This window comes from Prionailurus bengalensis, chromosome B2, assembly GCF_016509475.1.
Source record: "Prionailurus bengalensis isolate Pbe53 chromosome B2, Fcat_Pben_1.1_paternal_pri, whole genome shotgun sequence".
In the NCBI taxonomy this organism is placed as follows: Eukaryota; Metazoa; Chordata; class Mammalia; order Carnivora; family Felidae; genus Prionailurus; species Prionailurus bengalensis.
The window spans coordinates 11538376-11554810 of NC_057349.1; the positions used below are offsets into that span (position 1 = coordinate 11538376).

Below are 16435 nucleotides of genomic sequence, written 5' to 3' on the forward strand. Positions count from 1 at the left end.
TTTCCTCACCACATATAGCAAACTCGTTGAGAAATTATTTGCCATATAATTTTTTCAAAAGCGAACAGTCTGGAACTAGGAAAATTTCTTCGGTTGCTCCCAGTGGGTAAATTTGCCTTTCTTTTCAAACATCATTCCTACACCTGTAGCAAATGTATTCTATTAAAGTGAATAATCACTTCTGAATGTTGCTTGTAATTAATTTGGTTTTTTTTTTATTGGCCCATTAGGACTTTAGACAAATTCTGCTGAGTCTAAAATAGTCTGCCTTGAGTATTAGCACAGTGATGTGTGTGTGTGTGTGTGTGTGTGTGTGTGTGTGTGCTTTTGGATTTAAATAAACTACCGAAGTAATGCATTTCCACTATAATAGAAACATGAGGACAAATGCTGTGGCTATAAAAAGTCCAAACTTTGTTCAGTCGATGTTATTCAAGATATAGGCAGATAAATGAGAAAGAATGAGATCCTGCCATTTGCAGCAACATGGATAGAACTGGAGGGTCTTATGCTGAGGGAATAAGTCAGAGAAGGACAGATATATGTTTTCACTCATGCGGATCTTGAGAAACTTAACAGAAGACCATGGGGGAGGAGGAGGGGGAAAAATAGTTACAGAGAGGGAGGGAGGCAAGCCACAAGAGACTCTTAAGTACAGAGAACAAACTGAGGGTGGATGGGAGGTGGGGGAGAGGGGAAAGTGGGTGATGGGCATTGAGGAGGGCACCTGTTGGGATAAGTACTGGGTGTTATATGTAAGCCAGTTTGACAATAAATTATATTTTTAAAAAAAGATACAGCCAGATATATCTTCCTGACTTAGAACTCTTCCCTTGCAATTCTCAGATACCTTCAAGGACTCCTCACAACTTACAGATAAAATCTATACTCCTTGAACTACATTTAGGGTCCTTTATTCCATAGCCTCAGTCTACCTTCCTCCCCTTCTTCTCCATGACTCCCCACCACCAATTCTGTGTCCCCAGCCCAGTGCTGTGGTTCCTCTTATATAACCCAGGGAGCCAGAAGGTCTCAGTTCCTCAAGTGTTCATGAAATCCCTACTGTGTGTGCAGCCTCGGAAGCCCTGGAGAATCAAAAAGTTAGGTGGAAAGCAAAGGACTGCATAACAACAGTAAACATTTGGAGAGAATATTTAGTTAACTGTTTCACACATTTTAAGTGGTATGGAAAACTGAAGGAAGGGCAAAATCTGGAAGGGCTGAACAGTTGCCTGGGAAGGCATCTTAGGGGAGAAAGGACCAAAACTAGGCAGGAAAGCGAAGCTCCATAGGTGTAGCAAAAGCCAGCATAGAGGGTTTCTAGCTAAGAGAAGCAACATGGCGTCAAGGAGGGCACAGGGACTTCAAAGTCAGACCTGAGTTTAAGTCTTAGGACCGCTGCCTTGGCTCTCTTCTTTAATCTCTGAGCCACAGTTTCTTTTCTATAAAATGGGAAACATGGCGACAATATGCGTCTCATACGTTGTTGTAACTCAATGCACTGACCAGTGGAAGGTGCCCATCAGTGACACCTCATTTGACTTTTCCGTGAGTGAAGACGGAGAAGTCGGAGTGAACACAGTGTAAGCACTTGTCTTAACAGAAGGTGTGTCGTGGGGGGAAGCAGTGCGAGACCTATTTGTACTTGCTGACTGAGGCCAGATAATAGAAAATTAAACTGAGTTTAGTTTAGACTGATTATTGGTTTAGACTTATACAGTAAAAAAAACCCCCAAAAACAGGGACTATTGGGGTGACATGGTTAAAATAATCCTTAAGGGAGGCAGTCTTTCTTTGTCCTATCTTCTAGAATCACATCCACTCTTATTGCCCAAGAGACCATTCTACTCTTCTGCAATATATCACTCATATCCCTGAATATAGGACAAACCTTTTTTTTAAATGGGAAATAATTTTATTCAGTACAGATGATAAAATTCAAATGTGAAACCAAAGATTTCTGGAGCTCCGCATTACAAATTAGTATGTTCAGAAATGTTTAAAAAGATAAGAATGATTTTTAAACATACTGATAGTCTAAAGTTTACCATTTCTGGTCTGCATGATCACATCAAATAGCGGGTTCCATTGAATGGATTCTCTCGGCTCACAGAGCAATGTCTGTTTACAAAATTCAGAGAGACATTCTCTTGTTCTTTGGATGGTGGTATTATTGTACAAATACAGTGACCACCTTAGCAAAAAGTAAAATTCTTGCCAACTGTTCTCAGATTTGTTTGTACTCATAATTTGCCCACTAAGTACGTTACTGGTAGATTAGTTGATGGGTTTCGTACTAACTTGATTTCCTTTTTCTTCATTAAAAAAGAATTCACAATTCCTTCTTAATTGTGAATAGAAACATTAAGATAGAAGGCATTGATTCTCTGATGAGAAATAGAGGAAATGCAGAAAGGGAAGCACAGATTTCCTGAAACCGACCTATTTGTCAGGCTCAGTGAATAATGGCATCATTGATACTGACTGAGAGCTCTCAAGGCAGCTCTCAGAACTTAGGTTGAGGAGAGGGGAGGAGGGGAGGAGGGGAGGAGGAGTGAGGAGGAGGGGAGGGAGAGAGGAAAAGACCAAAAGCACTGGGTTTGAGAGAACGACCAGAGGCAGGGGCGTTAAGTCTCATGTGGTATGTCAGATTGTTCTGTTTTACTATTTGTTAAAAGTGAAGCAACACCCTTCACTCTCAGGCTTTGTGGCGTAGAAATGCACAAGTATGTAGTGTGTCTAATGGCCATGGCAGCCGGCTATTGCAGTGCTAGAAGGAAGAATGTGGGCTCCTGTCCCCCCAGACTGCCCAGGTTCCAATCCTGGCCTCACCGCCTTCGACCTATAAGGCCCGGTGAGCCACTGAATCTCACTGCACTCGTGTTCAGTGAGGACAATAATCATTCCCATCTCATAGGGCTGATTTGAGGACCAAATGACCTGTTTGTAGAAAGTACTGAAGCCAGTGCTTGGCACATAGGAGAAGCTCACTTAATATTTATGGTCTTTATCGTGGTCACATGGTGGAAGTCGTGAAGATAATAGCATCAGCCCTGTGGAAAGAAAATGCGTTGTACTGGGGTTGACCAGACCTGGTTTTGCCACAAGCCGCTCACCTTGGGGGATCTGTTTCCTCATCTGGGGAAGGAGGAGATAGGGCCCAGGGTGATCTCAGATCCCCTCTAGCTCTCTGATAAAACATGAATCAGACATTTTGTGCTGGTCACACAGCTGTCCCAGTGGACTTTTCAGAGGCAAGTCAAAGACTCGTTTGTTAAGCGGTTTGCATTGCATTGAATCAGGCTTTGAGACGTTTTACATTTTAACTGTATTATTTATTATAACTTTTGGGGTAGGTAGGCATAATAATGCTTGTGTGGCAGATTATTCTGAGTCTTTAAAGCAAACACCCTTGTGCCAGAACTAAGAAAAAAGCAAAACAAAACAGAAGTAATCTGCAGAATCAGGCCCCCAAAGCTTGGTATATTTCTACATAAACTCTTACCTTCCTCTACTCTTCACCCATATGTACATGCACATAGACATAAAACCACATTTAGGACTACAAAGTTATTGTAGTGAATACTGACAGGTAATCAGCCTTTGTAAATGTTTAAATCACTACTGTTTGTAATTAAGGCCTCGACAATGAATGCATCCATGTTTCGTCACTGCCTAAAATGTACCATGTTGGTAAATAACAGTGAATGCCCCTTGGTTTCAGTTTTCTTCCTAGTGAGGGAATATTTTTCACAGACCTGTTTTTCTGTAAATCTTCATGCCAGAAATAAAAACCAGTCTGGTGAGGGGCACCTGGCTGGGTCAGTCGGTACAGCATTCAACTGTTGATCTAGGGGTTGTAAGTTCGAGCCCCACGTTGGGTGTAGAGATTACTTAAAAAATAAAATCTTTGAGGGGCGCCTGGGTGGCTCAGTCAGTTGAGCGTCTGACTTCAGCTCAGGTCATGATCTCACAGCTTGTGAGTTCGAGCCCCGTGTTGGGATCTGTGCTGACAGCTCGGAGCCTGGATCCTGCTTCATATTCTGTGCCTCCCTCTCTCTCTGCCCCTCCCCTGCTCATGCTGTGTCTCTCTCTGTCTCAAAAATAAATAAAACATTAAACAAACAAACAAACAAATAAATAAATAAAGTCTTTGAGGTGCCTGGTTGGCTCAGTCAGTTAAACGTCATTCTTGGTTTCAACTCAGGTCATAATCTCATCGTTCGTGAATTCGAGCTCCGCATCGGGCTCTGTGCTGACAGTGTGGACCCTGCTTGGGATTCTCTTTCTTCCTCTCTCTCTGCCCCTCCTGTGTGTGCTCTCTCTCTCTCTCTCTCTCTCTGAAAGTAAATAAATTAATTAACTAATTAACTTAAAAAAATCCTTAAAAAATAAAAATAAAAACCAGTCTGGTGGTGGCCTATCTGGGATCAATGTGGACATGAGCATTTCCTGGCCCAGAGCTCCTAAACTATTGACTTAGAAGTTATATAACAATCCTCACCATATGGCACGTTGCTCCAACTTGCTGTGGCCGTGTGTTTTCAGGCATTGTTAACACCCTGCAGTTCAGGAGAAAGGTTCTGTGTCTGATGCTTGTTCTGCTAGCGTAGCTTTGTGCTGTGAGCATCTGAGCCGTGAGCTCGGCTGTGGGGCAAGCCACTGTGTTGGATTCTGTTCCCATGGTATGGGACATTCTATGTGCTCAGAGGTAGAAATGATTTCTCTTTCACACTGTTCAACTGAAGCAAGAACAGGGACGAGACAAAACAATTTACATTCTAAAAGCCAGCAGTAGCCGAAATAGAACCAATATTTTAGCAAAGTTCCAAAAATACTTGTTTCAGTGTGCTGAGTTGGTTCATTCTTTCACTATTCAAGCATACAGGAAGCACTCAGCAAGTACCTTGCACAATACACATACTCAGTAATTGTTGGCTATTAGGTTTATCAAAACCATAGACATTTTCCCTGTAGTTGTGAGAAGCAGTAGTGGTCGATTCTTTGAAAAATTTGGTAAAGTAGAGAGTCATTATAAATGATGCATGCCATCTTCAAAGACACGTAGGAAACAGTCTGAATGCAGAGTTCTTCTAGATTTTTCTTTTTTCTTTTATGGCCCTTTGCAAATTGTCTTACCCGTACCTCATTTGACAATTCTTTTGGTGACTAGCCCTCATCAAGTTGCTCCCTTAAGTGCCCAACTTAGCTTTCTTAGAATCAGCAACTGTCTTTTTACATTTGTTAATAAAATTATGTAACTACAGAGAAGTACAATGACATAAACCAGTTTAGGAGCAGACACAGCTGACCCTTTGTGAGAACATAGCTCAGCTGGCAGGGGTCCTGAGCACAGCCTAGCAGCTGGGGTGGTTTAGGGTAGAGGGGGCATGCCTCTGTACTGTTTTACAGATGGAACAGAATGTCAGTTAATTCAGAAAGCTGGGTAAGTGCAGGTCAGTTAAGAGAAACTTTTTTTTTTTTTTTTTATCACAAGAATCTTTAATGTTGACTTTGAAGTTTACTCATGGTGGGGTTGTATTTGTGTTTGGTAAAGTGTGCCAAGTGCCCACACTGGAACTGTTTCAGTTCATGTCCCTGCACTGCACACAGTGTTTCCTGTACCCCGTGAGGTCACAGGGGCCTTGACTTTTCTCTTGGGTAGGCCAGCCTTACTGGTAGAGAAAAACCTTTCTGAAATACACGAACTAAACTAATATTGTTAGATTTTTTAAAAAGAGAGAGTGTGTGAGTGTGCATTTGTGTGTTTGTATGAGTGTGTATGTTGTGTGTATATTTGAATATATGTATGTGTATACATGTGTGTGAGTGTCTGGTGTGGGTGTGTAAATGTGTGTGTGTGTGTGTGCATGCGTGTGTGTGTTTTTCTCTTACCTGTACTCCTGTATTGTTAGTGTTTATTTATTCTTGAGAAACAGAGATAGAGTGTTAATAGAGGAGGTGCAGAGAGAGGAAGAGACACAGAATCTGAAGCAGGCCTAGGCTCTGAGCTGTCAGCACAGAGCCCAACACGGGGTTTGAACCCATGAACTGAGATCATGACCTGATCTGAGGTCGGATGGTTAAATGATTGAGCCACCCAGGCGCCCCCTATTTTTTTTTAAAGTAGGTTCTCTCCCAATGTGGGGCTTGAACTCATGCCCCTGAGATCAAGAGTCACACGCTCTACCAGCTGAGCCAGCCAGTAGAAAATGTTTTTACATTTATTTATTTATTTATTTTTGAGAGACAGAGACAGAGCACAAGTGGGGGAGGGCCAGAGAGACAGGGGGAGACACAGAATCCGAAGCAGACTCCGGGCTCTGAGCTGTCAGCACAGAGTCCGACACGGGGCTTGAACTCACAGACCGTGAGATCATGACCTGAGCCGAAGTCAGACGCTTAACTGACGGAGCCACGCAGGCGCTCCTCTCTACTCCTATTCTTCAATCCCACCCAGCCCCACCTTCTAACAGGCTTTCCTTTCTTCATCCCTGTCTATTCCTTACTTAATGGTACCCAGAGACATCATTTAACATAGCGCAGGCTATTTAGGGAGGTGGATAATAATCACAATAGACAGTACACTTCTGAGCACTAGGTTCCCAGCACTGTGCCCACCCCTCTACCTGCGGTGGGTCATTTAATTGTCAGGTAGTCAATCGTGTTGAAACTATTACTGTCCCTGTTTTAGAGATGAGAAAACTGAGGTTCTTGGAGGTCCTCCTACCTGTGAGAGAGCTGAAAAGCACTTGTAAAGATAGATTTGAGTCAGTGACAATTATGTGTGAAGGTTTCTATGGATTCTCCTGTAATTCCAGGCCATCCTCTCTTCTCTGACATCCCCCAAGAGTGGCTGTATGCGGAAATCACGTTGCAGTCCTCTGGCTTGGAACCCGGCCAGGAATAATTCTAATAGTGTTCTCCCTCCTGTCAGACGTTCTCTGGAGCCCCGAATGCTTATGTTTGGTTTGGGCTTTATTTTAATCTCCCCTCACGTGCTGTCAATATTGTGCTCCCCACAGTCCAGCAGGGATTTGCGGTCAGGCCTACTCCTGTACCAGAGAGAATATATCAGACAGAAATGAGGAACGCCTTCTTTCTCAGCAGATGGTTTATGTGAAAACACCCTGCACAATAACTCAAAATACATTCTCTGTCGGACTGTCCTCACGCATAAGGTGGCTTAGTTTCTCCTTCCATCCTGGGCACCGTTGCCTGACCATCCCCTTGGGTGAGTCAGCCACCTTATCTGCCAACAAAAAAGCAGCCGAGGTTCACTGCCAGCTCATGACTCGTCCCAGCACCGTTGCTGGGGTGGAAATGTCCTTCTGGGTGAGTCACCCTGTGCCATGCTGCAAGCAGAACTCCCAGGCACTGCAAGTCTGATAGCCCTTGGACACCATGATGAAAAATGGCCCTGTGCTCTCCCTGCACCCTCATGGCCCAGTTCCTCTGGATCCTTTTACCCAAGTCCCTTCATGGCAAACTTCTGAGGTTGATTAAAACTTAAATCTAGTGTCACCAGGTCAATCCTTAAAGCCTCCTTTTTTTTTTTTTTTTTTTAATTTTATCTGAACTCTGTAGTTTTTGGTCATTTAACTGAAACCAGGCTTAACTTCACTACATGGGACAGTTTCTGAGCTGTGCTGTTTGGGAGAGGGATTTGCTGAAGCCTGGTCCGGGCTGGGCATTCCTTGCCATTGCAGAGTTGGTGGGGGGACCCCTTTGGTCTTGTAGGACCCAGGTGCTCTCGTTTGGAACTGGGCCCCCTGCCAGACCCACACTCCTCAGAATCTCAGTGGCCATCAGCCCTGCTTGGAGGTGGGGAAACACGCTCACAAACGAGCAGGCCCGCGAGCTCCATGTCACAAATACTGAGTTCAGACATTTTTTTCCACTCTCACTCCAGAGAGAAAAGAGACAAGAAAGAAAACAGGAGACTCTGTATAAACTGACAAAAGTGTGGATTGTGTTGAAATCTTGAATGCTCTTCTATGTTCCCACTTTGGAGAAATGAGAAATATGGGGCGCCTGGGTGGCTCAGTCAATTGAGCGTCCGACTTTGGCTCAGGTCATGATCTCACGGTCTGTGAGTTCGAGCCCCGCGTCGGGCTCTGTGCTGACAGCTCTGAGCCTGGAGCCTGCTTTGGATTCTGTGTCTCCCTCTCTCTCTGCCCCTCCCCTGCTCATGCTCTGTCTCTCTTTCAAAAATAAACATTAAAAAAAATTTTTTTTAAGTAAAACGAAAAATATTCCATGCATATGTCATGTCTAGCTGCATATTGCCACACTTACTGTTTTATTCAGCCATGATCTACGTGAGACTACCTTGCTTAATGCAGGTTGTAAATAAGACAGGGATTATGCCCTCCTGTTTTGTTCTCCCTTTTCTTAGAACATACGCCTCTGTAACTACCTCTTTGGTAGTCAGGTGTTGGGCATATGATTGGTACGTGCATTTTCTCTTTGGTCCCTAGTTGGTCTTCTGCGCTTTGCTATCAGGGTCCTGCTATAGAGAGAGAATGACCTTGCTTGCTCACTTCTCAGTGCGCACACGTAATAGCTTTGAATCCTTGCTGCGATACCCAGTAGGGACAGATTATGCGCAAGCGTGGGGACTCAGGGTATTCACTTTTCAAAGATCTGTATTATATATGTGATGTAGGGTTGGTTGGGTCAGGTGTCTAACCTTGGTTGCAGAAATTCCGGACAGGAGCCCTCTCTGCGACTGTGAAATTATGTTGCAGATTGCTTTGGACATGCCTGTGTTTTAAGACTTGTCCATACGTCCGTAGGTGGTTTTAAGCATAAACCCCACAGAGGAAATTGGTGTCTTTTTGGTCATGGTTATTAACAAATGAGGTTAGGTTTGTCCTGTGGATTCCCTGCCGTAGACACGTGGGGCTGTGTCTAGAGAAGGGCACTTCCTCTCTGGCATCGGTGCTGCTGAAAAGCCACAAACCTCTTGGGTTTGACAGTGTTGTGGCTTTGCTTGGCTTGTCTGGGATAGAAACAAATACTCAGATCTTCCTGCTTGCCAAGGACTTCTGAACTTTCCCTTATGGGCTGTTGTGCATTCCCCTAGACATACAACGCTTCGCTTTGTTCTCTTTGCGGGTGAGCAATGGTCAGCAAACATTTAGGTGAAGATACTGCATCTTTTATGGATTCCCTGATTCCCACCATCCAACATAAACAGCCCCATTTTTTTGCAAAGTGAGCTTCAACAAGCCGTTGGCAAGTTGTTGTTGTTGTTGTTTTCTGCTGTGCTGCAAAAGGGGACTGCTGGGTTTAAAAAATAGAAATGAACAAAGCAGGAAACGTTCAGTCTTTTGGATCAACCAAACTCTCCTTAACAGACCATATAAGGCTCTTTGATATTTAATGTTTTCTCTGTATCACAGAGTGAAGTATAGTCCTCCTTTGTGTCTCATGGGGAGCCAGTTATGTTGAGGAGGACAGGAGGCTGTATAAAGAGTCCACAGTGCATTTTAAGGCTTTGATTGACAGTCTGGTCTTTTTATAGTTATTTCTTATCATACCAGTAATGCCCTGAAAGTTACCAAGCCAAAGAATTGATTAAATATAACCCCAGCCAGGGAGTCATACAGCTAACAAGGCACCAGATTAGAAAAACGAGGGGAACTCTATGGAGTATGTTATCTATTTGCAGTTTTATTGATAGGTTTTATTATGTTGGTTTTTACCCCCTGTACCCTTCCGAGATAATGTTATGAAACAATAGTAAATATTTTTCCTCCACTGGACAGTATTAGGTTGGCATATCCTGCCCCAAATAATGTTGTTTTTTCTTTCTCTCCTCATGATGCCCCAACATAACACACATACACACCGACATACACATACCCTCAGCATAGACATACATGTACCCCCAACACACATACACACATATACATACCCCCATACAACCCAAAACACATGCCACACACACCCCCAACACACACACGTACACATACACCCAACACGCATATAATCCCATGTACACCCAACACACAAATACATACACACACACCAACACAAATAAAACATAATACCCCACTACCATATACTTGCTCGATCTCTCACTCTCTTTCATGTGTGAGAGTGCCCCACCATTATATTTGGTCAGTGAAATATTTAAAAATATTCTCTATTGCTAGAGGGGTGCCTGGGTGGCTCAGTTGGTTGAGCGTCCAACTTCGACTCAGGGCATGATCTCGCGATTCGCGAGTTTGAGCCCCACATCAGGCTCACTGCTGTCTGCACAGAGCCCGCTTCGAATCCTCTGTCTCCCTCTCTCTGCCCCTCCCCCACTCACGCTTTCTCTATCTCAAAAATAAATAAACATTAAAAAAGTTCTCCATCGCTAGAGAAATGCAATACATGATTCCTTTAAAATTTTTTTCTAAGAATAAGTGTCTTTTATTTTATCTTTGAAATTGAATTACCTCACAGAATGGTTGAAAAGATGAAGGAACTATTTTTTTTTAGTTGTTTTTAATGTTTATTTATTTTAAGAGAGAGAGAGAGAGACAGACAGAGTGTGAGCAGGGGGTGGGGGCAGAGAGAGAGGGAGACACAGAATCCAAGGTGGGCTCCAGGCTGTGAGCTGTCAGCACAGACCCCGACATGGGGCTTGAGCTCACAAACCATGAGATCATGACCTGAGCTGAAGTTAAACACTTAACCAACTGAGCCACCTAGGCGCCCCTGGAACTATTTTTTTTTTTTTAAGTTTATTTATTTTGAGAGAGAGCGTGTGAGTGAGTGTGAGTGGAGGAAGGGCAGATAGGGAATCTCAAACAGGCTCTGTGCTGTCAGCATGGAGCCTGATGCTGAGTTTGATCTCACAAACCTTGAGATCATGACCTGAGCCGAAATCAAGAATCAGATGCTTAACCCATTGAGCCACCCAGGCTCATCCCAATGAAGGAACTATTTTAAGGAAAAATAATTAGATGTTTACCTCCTTCTCTCTACCAAAATCAATTATAGTTGATTAAAGATTAAGGGATGATGATAACAATGGATATTAACTAAAATATATTCTATACTTACACCAGCCAGGCCCTATGGTATATGCTTTACCTTTCTTGCCTTATTAAATCATACCAGCAACCCACTAAGGTAGCAGTCATTGTTCCTGATTTACTAATGTAGAAACCCAGAACTTGCTCAAGGTCACACAGCTGGTAAGGGGCAGAGTTCAGGTTTGAAAATAAAACTGTAAAAAACAAAAATAACAGAACTAGAAGAAAATCTAGGTGAATCCCTATATAATTTGGGGTAATAATAAAACAAAAGGATTTTGGAAGCATAAAAGCATAACATATACCATAGGAAAAATTACAAAGGAAAAGGTGAAAGATTTGGATATGAACAACCAAAAGCTTTTGTATGACAAAAACCAACATGAGATTAAAAAGTAAATGACAGATTAGGAAACAATATTTACAACATAGAGTAGACCAAAGGTTAATACCCTTGATACATGATGAGCATTTTTAAGTAAGAAAATCAGTGACTAAACCAATTGATTTATAAAAAGAAACATACAACCCAAGTAATCAATTTATTAAAGAATGCGTACAAAGTGAGCAATAAACAAAGGAAAGGAAAATTTTAGTTTTGTCAAAACCAAGAAGATGATTGCTAGAAGACTCAGTAATTAGATTTTTTGGAGTTTTGCCTCGTAAAGTCAATAGAAAAGTGCTCGAAGATAAATACTTAAGAAAAAGGAAATAATCTAAATATCCATAGTGGGGAACTGATTGCATCAGTTAAACATACAATGGGAAGCTAAGCAGCTATTAAAAAATTAGTAATATTGATGTAACTTTGTGGAGGTGGGAAAGTCTTCATTATTTCCTGTCATAAAGAAGAATAAATTTCCCTTAAGACATGAAGCCATAGTGACAAAATGTATTCCAGTCTCTCTAGAATCCAGTCTTGCTTAAAATTGTAAAAATACATGAACATAACAATAGTTCTTTGTATTTATCCTTTTACAAATTCTGCTTCAAGATGGTTATTTAAGGATGGAAAAGAGATGAACTCTTTCCAGAAACACAGTATAATTGTTTTCTACTTTTTCATATTCCATTTTGTATTCCCCAGAAGTTTTTCCTTTCCTACTTATAACTAAAACTTTATTAAATATGTTAAATCTGAATTATATTCCGTCTGTCAAGCATAACTAAATGTCTAAGAGAACTTGACTTTTTGAAAAGCACATGCACAGATTTAGTACAAATCAGAGAGACTAGTTTGTTTTTTTCTGTCACGTATATTTTGTTTTAATGTCCAGGAGGCTACTATATGGGTGCCAGGAAAAGTATAATCTGTAATTTTTATCAAAATTGTCCAATTAGTATACATATTATGTTAACACATCTATTCATGTCTGTCCCCAGTGCCTTATTTAACCAAGGGTACTGTAGTCTTTAGGGGCTCATTAGAATTTCAAAAACAGCCATACTTTGATCAAAGTATAAACTCTAATGCAATTGAACATTTCTTTTTAAGTTCAGCAAATAATATTTTGATGTGTCAGTCCTCACTAATGAGGAAAGGGGCCTCCAATTAAATACACTTTAGTCTGAGGACAGCTATGTCAACAGAGGAATAACTTGGGAAATAAAAGTGCCTACTGTGTGCCAAGGACTCTTCCAAGACACAAAAGCAGCCGTTTTCACCACCCAGGGGTAGAGAAAAATGGAAAAAAAAATAGCGCGGTGTGGTGAGTTCTAGAGTTGGTGAGAAAAATCTAAACAAAACCAAGGAGACCAGAGGTGGGAGTATCAGATTCCTAGTTGTCCTGCAACGTGAGTCACTGATGATGGCTAAGCATCTGCCTTAACGTTCAGGAGTCAGTGCAGACAGACCCCGGCCCTGCCGCTCACTGGCGGTGTGATCTTGGGCGAATGATCCCCCTTTCCGAGCCCCAGCCTCCGTTCAGATCACAATCCGTACCCTCTGGTGCTGGGTACTGCAAGGATTCAATGATGTGAAACACAAAGTGCAATGCAAACAGAGCAGATGATAAAAACTGTCTTCTTCTTAGTTGCATAAATAATAAAAGTATCCAACTTTAAAAGGTTAATTTATATCCTCTTTAGTATTTGTAATAATTTCGACATAGGCAAAACCAATTTATTCTTTTTTTTTTTTTTTTAAGTTTTTTTCCCCCCTAGAGAGAGAGAGAGAGAGAATGTGAGCAGGGGACAGAGCCAGAGGGAGAAAGAATCTTGAGTAGGCTCCATGCTGATGCGGGGCTCAATCCCACAACCCTGGGATAACGACCTGAACCAAAATCAAGAGTCACATGCTCAACTGACTGAGCCACCCAGGTGCCCCCAAACCAGTTTATTCTTATATTTTTATATCCTGGAGAATTCTCTAATCATTTGGTCTATTTTGTGTGCAATTTTAGTATACATATCTTGGATTGTTTTGTGGTTCTTCTTCACCTGACATGCCTTAAACCTATTTCATGTAGCTCTGTAGCATTCATTCTTGGTTTTTTGTGTTTCTTTGTTTTTGACTAATCTTTAGTTTAAAAGACCATTTGTACTAAGAATAAGCAACACTGTGATTTGCCTTTAAAAGAATATGAAGAGGGGTGCCTGGGTGGCTCAGTCCATTAAGCAGCTGACTTTGGCTCAGGTCATGACCTCATGGTTCATGAGTTCAAGCTCTGCATCAGGTTCTCTGTTGTCAGCACAGAACCCGCTTCAGATCCTAGCCCCACCCCCCCGCCCCTTCCCCACTCACACACACGCAGTTTCTCTCTCTCAAAAATAAACATTAAAAAAAAAAAAGAAGAATATGGAGAAAATAAGTCCTCATATTTCCATCCTGCTCGGCCTCAGGTGCATAAGTCAGAAGTATTGTCTCTCACTACCTAACATGGGAAGAGAGAGGTTCCTGACTGAGTGGCCATGGTCATGCTCTAACCACAGTGCTCCCCTGCAGTTGAATCCTGCAGTCAGCTCAAGCAGGAGCTTTTTTTCAAGTTACCGAATAGGAGTTGAAATCATGAATTACGGGCAGGATGTTTGACCTAGCCAAGCCTCGAAGCGTCTTGTCCCCACCCTCACCCACTTCCTGAGGGGCTGGTTGACCAGGGTGGGAGATCCAACAAGATGGCTCCATTCATCTGCTTGTGCCAAGAAAGTGGTGCCTTCAGAGCCTGCGGGTGGCTGGCACTTGGGTCTGGCTGAGGACCACGGTCAGGTCTCACAAGCCTGAGCGCGGGCTGTGTTCAACTCCTGTGTTCTACACGGCAGGGCTCTGCTCCAGATTTAAGGCCTGCCTTTGGGCGTGGGCCTTGGGGGAGTCCATGCAGGATAAGGAAGATCTTTTGAGAAGACGCACCAGAAAAAAATGGTGACGTAGTGGGTGTTAACTTTGTCATTGCCTCTTTTCAGTCTGTACATGAGTACGTGCACACACACACACACATCTTTAGTTGGTCTTCACAACAAACCTGTGTGTTTCAGGGTGGTTACACCCTTCAAAAAAATCCGTGTGGTACACCAACATGTTTTAAATACTCTTAGGTACCAGGCTCTGCACTAGATGGTAGAGGTCAGAGAGAAATAAGGTTATATCAATTTGGCATTTTTTCTTCCATTTCATTTTTTCTAACTTTAGTGCTTTTCTCTCTCTCTCTTTCTATTTGACATAAGTTCTTTACCCTGTATGTATAGTTTGCACATGACTTTTGTTAAATGCAGCAATGTTTTTGAATTCCAGCATTGTTTACACACGTTTGTTTTATTTTTTTTAACATGGTTTGTTATCTTTGTCATATAAAATAGTCACATTTTATGTCTCTACTCCCTTATTAATGGGCATTTAACTTTATTCCAACTTAGAGAATTGAAATAATGCTGCCCTGGAGAGCCTGGGTGGCTTAGTCGGTTGAGCATCCGACTTTGGCTCAGGTCATCATCTCACGGCTTGTGAGTTCGAGCCCCACCTCGGGCTCGCTAGTGTTAGCACAGAGCCCTCTTTGGATCCTCTGCCCCCCGCCCTTTGTCCCTTCCCTCTCTCTCTCTCAAAAATAAACATTTTAAAAAGAAGAAGAAAACTAATGCTGCCATAAGCACCCTATTACAGGGGTCCCTTGTGGGAATGCCTCTAGGGCGCGTGCCTCACAGTGGGCCAGAGTATGGGCTTATTTATATTCTCTTTCAAAGGTGCTGCAAGGTTTTCTTCAAATGGCTGCATTTGTTTTTTCTCCCACCAGCAGGTTATGAAAATGCCTGTATTTCCTCAGTCTAGCTATATTGTTGCCAAAACTTTGTTTTTCGCCAACCTAATGGTTGAAAATATGACTTGTTTCACATTTAACATTTATAAGAGTCCCATTCTGCAGCCATGAGGTGCCCCAATGTAACAAGGGACTGCTAAAATCCGATCCAACTTTGCAGGAAAGAAGAAGTACACCTGAGAGCTTATGTTCTGTTGCATTACCTCCAAACGTAAAAGGAATTGTTGTGTAGGATTAAAAAAAAAAGGACTCATTCTTTTCAACCAACATTTATTAAGCATTTTGTCCCAGGCCCTAGGATTACAAAAATAAACAGATTATAGTCTCCGACATCAATCGGGGGGTTCTCAGTCCACTGGAGGAAAGAGGTACTTAAACCAGTAGTTTTGGCAAATACTGTAATCGTGACTGTTCAGGAGTAGTAGAGCACAGGAAGGAGAGCATCGTTTTAATTCTCTTAATGACGGGGAATGAATATTAGAAAGTCACAAATTTCAAAGGGTAGTAAATGCCGCCTTCACTGTTGAAAAAGATTTTCACGCTTTTCTCTTCAGCCGGTTGCTACTGGCTGTATTGCGCATGACTGAACATCGCCAAGAATTGCAGTAAGCTGTAGGCAGGCCCGCAGAAGGGAACTCGTCCTCCAGCCCACGATGGGGACAAGCAGACAGGTGCCTTCGCTCCACACCCCGCCCCACCCACCAAACAATGAACAGTTTCTCTGTACTTGGCCCGTACTTTGCACTGTGCTAGGTACTTACACCTCTCGAGATGCGTCTGACAAGGCTCCAGCTCACTGCAAGCTCAGAATCCAGATGGGGAGATAGGACCATTATGTTGAATGCCGTTTTAATACCAGCTCTTGGGAGGAAGCGCAACAGAATTTAAACGATGCTTCGGTGTGGCCCTCCAGCATCCGTGCCTGGAGAAGTGTCCCAAGAGGGAAAGAACGGGTAGAATCATGAACTAATTCAGGAACTGAGCTCTTCAACATTTATTTATTTTTGGGACAGAGAGAGACAGAGCATGAACGGGGGAGGGGCAGAGAGAGAGGGAGACACAGAATCGGAAACAGGCTCCAGACTCCGAGCCATCAGCCCAGAGCCCGACGCGGGGCTCGAACTCACGGACCGCGAGATCGTGACCTGGCTGAAG

The 16435-nt window shown here is 42.7% G+C and overlaps 1 protein-coding gene across 8 annotated transcripts in view; it reads left to right on the forward strand.

Annotated features, from left to right (window-relative positions):
* The window catches only part of KIF13A (kinesin family member 13A), a 216264-nt gene that overhangs the window by 111795 nt on the left and 88034 nt on the right, over positions 1-16435 (forward strand). The window lies entirely within an intron of this gene.